At 37.9% G+C, this 8,617-nt stretch overlaps 1 pseudogene; it reads right to left on the bottom strand.

The window, feature by feature from the left end:
- Window positions 1–1,994: 1,994 nt before the first annotated feature.
- LOC113614258 (testican-3 pseudogene) lies at window positions 1,995–3,301 on the bottom strand (annotated as a pseudogene).
- Window positions 3,302–8,617: the final 5,316 nt, after the last annotated feature.

Here is an 8,617-nt window from a genome sequence, read left to right as displayed (position 1 = left end):
ATAATTCTTCCTTGACCTTTATGCTAGTAGTTAGTGCATGCCTTTCCCCAACTCTCAAACTTTTACAGATGGTAATATCCCAAAACAGCTTAGGCAGTGGTCCAAAAAGTGACATCGTTTTGCATTGTCCTTCATTTTTTGAGTTACTTAGTTTCTATGGAACTTAAATCATATCTGCAAGTAGGGAAGGAAGGAGAGTCAGTGCCATGAGCAGGAGAACAAGTAAGAAAGTTTGAAGCAGGGTAAATGAATATGGTGGTGTAGAACAATTTTTATATATTCTTCCAGTCTTATCCATGCTTGACTGTTCCTCCAAATTTTGAATTATACCACCAATTACCTCAGACAGAGTCTCGAAGTCACAGAATGGTACGATTTGCAGGTTTGGACAATGAAATAAGGAAACAGGAATCTACTTGTACAAAATTACGAAGTAAATGGATAGTAACATCACAGACATCTCCTGACTCTCAAAATTTTTTTAATGTCCCCGTGCCATCAGGTTTTTTTGTTTGTTTGTTTTCGGTTTCAAGATTCTTTATTTTGTAAACTATACATAAACAGTAAAAGAGAAAATACATTTTATCTTAAATATTACATAAAATTAACATTAAAGATTTTTCTCTTAGTGTATATAAATCAAATGGAAAGAATCCAACAACTTTATTTCAGTGGATTGTATACTGGGAAACCAGCTGAACCAGTGTTTAAGTGGTGACACCAGTGTGTAACACCCAACAGGTTTTTCCACTTTTATTATGGGCCCAAAACCATAGGTCTGATGATATCCTTAAAAGGGATGGTGTACCAGAAGGGCTACATGATTAATTAACATGCTAACTTAAATACAACAATTAAAGTAATTTTTGTTGCAGTTAAATCTTAAATGGTACTCCACACAATAATCATAAACATGGTAACTATGTAACAGTAGAAAAAAGAAAGAAAGTATTCTATTTTCTTCATTCCAGCAGCAGTACCGGGACTGGTATTAATTTGTGATTAGGTGTGCCTATCTATGGCCTAATGTCCTATGTGGGGATGCATGCTGAAACCTTTCTATTTCTATTTTGCAAGGCACAATACAGTATGTTCTCTAAGTTTTGACACTAGTAACAAAAATGGCATAATTCTTAGATTAAATGCAAATATTTATCTAACATAGGAAATAAAACAAGAATGAAGATTTTTAAGTTTGATATTGAGGCAAATGACAAACTTTTTGTAAAAATATGGTTTAAAAGAATCTTTCCCTTTGTCTTTCTACTTTAAGTTCTGCACCCTAAGTTGCTGGTCAGAAAGATAAAGAAACCTAGAAAGATAAAGAAATCTTGCTGGTTAAGATTATCAAACAAATCAACATGAGACTGCTGTCCAAAATAAAATAAAAATTAGAAAGGACAACTATGTTTTTAACTTTCAAAATCCATGGTTTTCCCCTGCTGCCCATTTTGTACGATATCTGGTCACATCCAGAATAACTTCATAACTAAAAACATCATTAAAACTTCATAACTAAAAACATACAAACATGGTGGAGGTCTCCAAGATAGTGACTTTGTTTTTCTCACTTTGTGCTATTCCCTCACTCACCTCTAAATCACTCCAGCTCTGGGAAGAGTCTACTTGGAAACTACAATTAAGGTCATGCATATTTTAATAAAATCCTTAGAATCCAGGTCACTAGTATGTTATTGTAGATTTAACTTAGAATTTTTCCCAGAAAAATATCATATATGACCTCAAGCACTGGTTGTTTTGTTTGTGGCAGACTCACATAGATCAGTATCTCTTCATAACTTTCTCTTGTCTGGCTAGACTCCATATGTGTTCTCTTTTTCATATAAAAACTCAAAGTAAATGATACTTCTCTAAACATAAAGTTCTATGACTTTAGTTGCAATATTTGAAATAATTATACAAAATATTAAGTGAGTTTTAGAATCATTTTGTTTTGGGGCAAGAAGGTACTCCTCAGTAAGGGATCACTTGGTAAATAAAAGAAACGTAGAATTTGTTGCTCTCAGCTCTCATCCATCAGATGTATCCATCCTGGTCACCACCATCATCATCATCCCCTTCATCCTCATCATCATCTTCAATTTCATCTTCATCGTTCATAATGTCATCTTCATCGTCATCAGCAGCCCATTCACGGAAATCTCCACTTGCAAAATCTCCAGAGATCTCAAAATCAATAGCACAGTCTGCAGCACCGCGCTTCCTGGACCCCACGACTTCCCTTCCGTATCGGTCCACAAACCAGCACTGCCCAGTGCTGCCGTGGCACTGCGTTGGCTTGTAGTAACCATCTGCGTCACACTGGGGGATTTACTGTCCAGGGAGCTTCTTCACCCCGAGTCGCTTCTGAATACTGCCGAGCTCCGTCTGGCAAGGTGGGTCTTGTTGCCTCTGGAAGCAGTAGCACCACTCGTTGTTGGAGATGGAGCTGTCCTTGTACGTGTCACAGGAGCTGAAGAAGGCCTCCGCGCACCGCTCGTTCTTGTCCAGGTAAATGCTCCCAAGCTCCGACTGGTCCAGGAGCAGGTGGTAGTTTGTATCAAGTGTTAAACATCAAGCCGAGTGAATCCTTGCAAATTGGCAAAATACGGGTATCGAATCTGCTTCTCTCCGGCCGCAGCGATGCTTTCGTCTTCTTGTTCTGGCCCCCACTCTCATGCAGGGCCTTGAACCAGTCCAGCAGTCTGCTGGCCATCTGCCTGAGCTCCAGGTCACTGCAGGCCCTCTTCATATTCCTGCTTGAGCCCATGGTCGTATCTGAAGGACACAGGCAACATCCTTCGCACTTGACTGAGATCTGTATTCCTAAGATGCATGCCTGGTATTCTAGTTTGCACTGAGAAGAGTAGGTATGTCCATCTGAACCACAGACAGGGCTGGTAGAGACCCCCGAGCACTGCTGGCAGGTGGATGTCGGGGGACCCCTCCACTGCTTATGCCCAACTCCTGCATCTTTCATACTGTGCGTGAGCCTCCGCTGACCAACGCAGACTGCGGTCTGAGAACCTTGAATAATGCACACTTCGTGGCGACTACATTTCAGCCTTAAGCATGGGTCTTTAGTTGGGTCTAGAGCCCCATCGAAGGCCTTCCCTGGACTCCAAGTGCGGAAATAATCATCGTCTCGGGATCGGTTCCACTGTCCGGCCTCCCGGTCGTACTGGGACACCGTGCTGAGCCATTGTTTGTTGTCCAGAAAATTGCCGCCTGCGGCCGCTGCCAGAGCCTGCGCGCACCAGGCGGCTACGCACGCGCACAGCACGACAGGCGCCCGGAGCATCCGCGGCCGCCCCTCGGCTCTGCGCGCCCCTCCGTCCTTCCCTCCCCCATCCATGCTCCCCTTCCCCGGCCATCAGTTTTTAACTGATCTGCTCTAGTAATTCAACCTCTTCACACTCTGTTCCTCATCTACTATAATGGAATAATAATAGTATTTACCCTGCCAAGCTGTTGAAATGAGCTAATTTCTAGAAAACGGTTAGCTAATTCCCTGACCCACTGTAAATGAATGTTAGCCATTATTATTATATTGGATCATCTTCTCCATCTTCCAGGAGGTAATGGCCCACTCACTGCCAGTTGCACAACTGTTATCTCCTTTTATCCAGCCTGTCATCTTGCATACATGTTTTGAGCTTCCAAGTTCTAATTTCTGTTTGGATGTAGAAAGGAAGATATTATAGGTGAGAGGGAATAGAATAAGAAAAAGCACTTTGGACTAGTACTTCAGAAATCAGTATTCAGGCTAAAAAATAATACAAATAAATGTATATATGCGAAACAGAAACAGACTCACAGATATAGAAAAAAAACTTGTGGTTACCAAAGGGGAGAGAGAAGTGGCAGAGGGCAAATTAGGGGTATGGGATTAAGAGATACAAACTACTATACATAAAATAGATAAATATCCCTGACTTCAGACTATACTACAAAGCTACAGTAATCAAGACAGTATGGTACTGGCACAAAAACAGAAAGATAGATCAATGGAACAGGATAGAAAGCCCAGAGATAAACCCACTCACATATGGTCACCTTATCTTTGACAAAGGAGGCAGGAATGTACAGTGGAGAAAGGACAACCTCTTCAATAAGTGGTGCTGGGAAAACTGGACAGGTACATGTAAAAGTATGAGATTAGATCACTCCCTAACACCATACACAAAAATAAGCTCAAAATGGATTAAAGACCTAAATGTAAGGCCAGAAACTATCAAACTCTTCGAGGAAAACATAGGCAGAACACTCTATGACATAAATCACAGCAAGATCCTTTTTAAGCCACCTCCTAGAGAAATGGAAATAAAAACAAAAATAAGCAAATGGGACCTAATGAAACTTCAAAGCTTTTGCAAAGCAAAGGAAACCATAAACAAAACCAAAAGACAACCCTGAGAATGGGAGAAAATATTTGCAAATGAAGCAACTGACAAAGGATTAATCTCCAAACTTTATAAGCAGCTCATGCAACTCAATAACAAAAAAACAAAAAACCCAATCCAAGAAAGGGCAGAAGACCTAAATAGACATTTCTCCAAAGAAGATATACAGACTGCCAACAAACACATGAAAGAATGCTCAACATCATTAATCATTAGAGAAATGCAAATCAAAACTACAATGAGATATCATCTCACACCAGTCAGAATGGCCATCATCAAAAAATCTAGAAACAATAAATGCTGGAGAGGGTGTGGAGAAAAGGGAACACTCTTGCACTGCTGGTGGAAATGTGAATTGGTTCAGCCACTATGGAGAACAGTATGGCGGTTCCTTTAAAAACTACAAATAGAACTACCATATGACCCAGCAATCCCACTACTGGGCATATACCCTGAGAAAACCAAAATTCAAAGAGTCGTGTACCAAAATGTTCATTGCAGCTCTATTTACAATAGCCCAGAGATGGAAACAACCTAAGTGCCCATCATCAGATGAATGGATAAAGAAGATGTGACACATATATACAATGGAATATTACTCAGCCATGAAAAGAAACGAAATTGAGCTATTTGTAATGAGATGGATAGACCTAGAGTCTGTCATACAGAGTGAAGTAAGTCAGAAAGAGAAAGACAAATACCATATGCTAACACATATATATGGAATTTAAGAAAAAAAATGTCATGAAGAACCTAGGGGTAAGACAGGAATAAAGACACAGACCTACTGGAGAACGGACTTGAGGATATGGGGAGGGGGAAGGGTGAGCTGTGACAAAGCGAGAGAGAGGCATGGACATATATACACTAACAAACGTAAGGTAGATAGCTAGTGGGAAGCAGCCGCATAGCACAGGGATATCAGCTCGGTGCTTTGTGACAGCCTGGAGGGGTGGGATAGGGAGGGTGGGAGGGAGGGAGATGCAAGAGGGAAGAGAGATGGGAACATATGTATATGTATAACTGATTCACTTTGTTATAAAGCAGAAACTAACACAGCATTGTAAAGCAATTATACCCCAATAAAGATGTTAAAAAAATAGATAAGTAACAAGGACATATTGTATAGCACAAGGAATTATAACCATAATCTTGCAATGACTTCTAATGGAGTATAATCTGTAAAAATGCTGAATCACTATGATGTACACCTGAAACTAATATAATATTGTAAATCGACTATAAAAAAAAGTAGTCATGAAATTTGAGTTGGCCGATTTTGTGATTGGCTCAATTGTTCTATTCCTGAATCAGGAGTCAAAGAATGAGAGAGGGATAAAGCATGTAGGGTGTTGAAAACAGTTCCAGTTTGGAGTCCTACAAGCCTGTGTTTGAACCTCAGCTCTGCCTCTTGTTATATATCTTTAGGCAAGTAAGTCACTTAGCTCTCTGAGCCAGAGTTTCTTTACTTGTCAAATATGGCTCATAATATCATACTGATAGAATCACTGTGAAGATTCCTGGGGGAGTAATGCATGCACACATATATACTTTCTCCCACATGTACTGGATAGTCAATAATTGGAAACTATTACGTACTTTGGAGCTTTGTGGCAATGTTTTACACATTCTGGCAATGAGTTCCTCGTTAGTCTCACTTTTCAGGGTTGTTGCAAGCCTTTGTCCTCTTCTGGGTTATTTAAGTCAGCAGCTGGGAGAGCCAGCATCAAGGACTATTCATCAAAGACTATTTAAACCTAGAAACCCATAAATAAAAATAAAAGACATACTTTTATCAATAGTAGTGACAAAAAAGCCCCTCAAGAGTTTGATGAAAATACTCTGTTAGCAAGGCTGTGGGAAAATGTCTTGCTTTGTTGGTGGGAGTATAATTTGGTACACTTGTTGAAGGCAATTTAGGAAGTCTATCATATAATGAATTCATAAAGCCTCTAAACCAGCAACTCCTTTTCTGGAAACTTACCCTACAAACATGCCAGTATTTACACATGTTTTAAATAACATGTGTGCCAGGTTATTCACTGCAGCATTGTTTGTAATAGTAAAGTCCAAATGTCTATCATTAGGGTACTCACTAAATAAATTATGGTACAATCATACAATGATGCTATAAAAAAGAATGAGAAAGTGTTCTATACACTGACATGGAAACAAAAACAAAGGTATATTAAGTGATTTTAAAATGTTCAGAAAAGTATATATTGTATACTATCTTTTGTGCAAAAATAATGGAAAAATGGGTGGAAGGTTATCTTCTTACTTGAATATACACACACTTGAAATTTACAGAAGACACAAATAACTGTGATTAAGTGAGTGGGAGGTGGAAACTAGGTAGATGGGAGACTAAGTTGGGAAGGACATATTTTACTACATACTTTATTTTGAGTTTTTTAAAAAAATTTATTTTATTTTGGAGTATAGTTGATTAACAATGTTGTGTTCATTTCAGGTGTACAGCAAAGTGATTCAATTATACATATAAATGTATCTATTCTTTTTCAAATTCTTTTCCCATTTAGGTTGTTACATAATATAGTATTGAGCAGAGTTCACTGTGCTATACAGTAGGTCCTTGTTGGTTATCCATTTTAAATACAGCAGTGTATACGTGTCAATCCCAAACTCCCAGTCTATCCCTCTCCCCCACCCTTCCCCCCTGGTAACCATAAGTTCATTCTCTAAGTCTGTGTGTCTGTTTCTGTTTTGAAAATAAGTTCATTTGTATCATTTTGTTTTAGATTCCACATATAAGTAATATAATACAATACTTCTCTTTCTCTGACTTTATTTCACTCAGTACGCCAATCTCTATGTCCATCCATGTTGCTGCAAATGGCATTGTCTTTTCTAAGAACAAGTTTTAAAAAAATAGATTTCCTTTATTATTTTTGTTTTCAATTTTATTGACTTTTACTCTTTACTTCCTTCCTTCTGCTTGCTTTTATTTTGCTCTTCTTTTTCCAGTTTCTTAAAGTAGAAATGTAGATTATGGATTTAAGATCTTTCTTCTTTTCTAAGGTAAGTATTTAGTGCTATAAATTTCCCTCTCATTACAGCTTTAGCTGCATTCCACATATTCTGTTACATTGCATTTAGATTTTCATTCAGTTCTACTTATTTTTATTTCCTTTCAGATTTCCAATTTGGCCCATTGATTATTTGTAAATGTGTTGTCTATTTCTCAGGTATTTAAAGGTTTTCCTATTATCTTTCTATTGTTTTCTAGTTTTATTACATTATTGTCAGACTATCTATTCTGTATAATTTCAATTCTTTAAAAATTGTTGTGGTTTGTTTTACAGCCTAAGAAGTGGTCTATATTTCCTATGCTTCAATGCATCTGTTCCTATTCATTTCAATCCCCTTCCTGCATTAATTTGATCATTGAGCATAGGTGAAGTAGGTCTAAGACTTCCCATTTCTCCATTTCCATTTTATTTCTGTAGCTATAGAGAAGCCAAAATTTCAAGAGAAATGCCAAGTTTCTTCTCCTTCTTATTTATTTGGGGTACGTCTGCTGCAGTGGATTTTAGGTCAAGGAAATAACTTCTTAGTTGTTTTTAAAATAATTTTCTATAGGTGGCAGCAGAGTGTCACAAGAAAATAATCTCTCTTCTTTCACCCATTGTGTTAAAAAAAAGAAATAATAGTGGGCACATTTCTGCTGCCTTGAATTCTGGGATACACCCTTGAAAACACATACATGAAATGATGTTTAACATCACTAACCACTAGGGGAATACAAATCAAAGCAATAATGAGATAACAACCTATATCTGTTGAGATGGCTATTATCAAAAAATCAAGAGATAATGAATATTGGTGAAAATGTGGAGAAAAGGGAACCTTAGTGCCCTGTTGGTGGGAATGTAAATTGGAAGAACCACTATGGAAAATGGTATGAAGTTTCATCAAAAAATTAAAAATAGAACTACCATATGATACAGCAATCCCACTCTTGGGTATATATCTGAAGGAAATGAAATCAGTATTTCAAAGAGGTATCTGCACCCCCACATTCATTACAACATTATTCATAATAAACACAACATGGAAATAATCTAAGTGTCTATAGACAGATGAATTGATTTTAAAAATCTGGTATATATACAATGGAATATTGTTATAAAAAAGGAAGGAAATCCAATCATTTGTGACAACATGGATGGACCTTGAGGGCATTACGCTAA

This window comes from Aethalodelphis obliquidens, unplaced genomic scaffold (assembly GCF_003676395.1).
Source record: "Aethalodelphis obliquidens isolate GAN/ISIS:26980383/991018 unplaced genomic scaffold, ASM367639v1 scaffold92, whole genome shotgun sequence".
NCBI lineage: Eukaryota > Metazoa > Chordata > Mammalia > Artiodactyla > Delphinidae > Aethalodelphis > Aethalodelphis obliquidens.
This window is presented reverse-complemented; position numbering and strand designations above follow the sequence as displayed.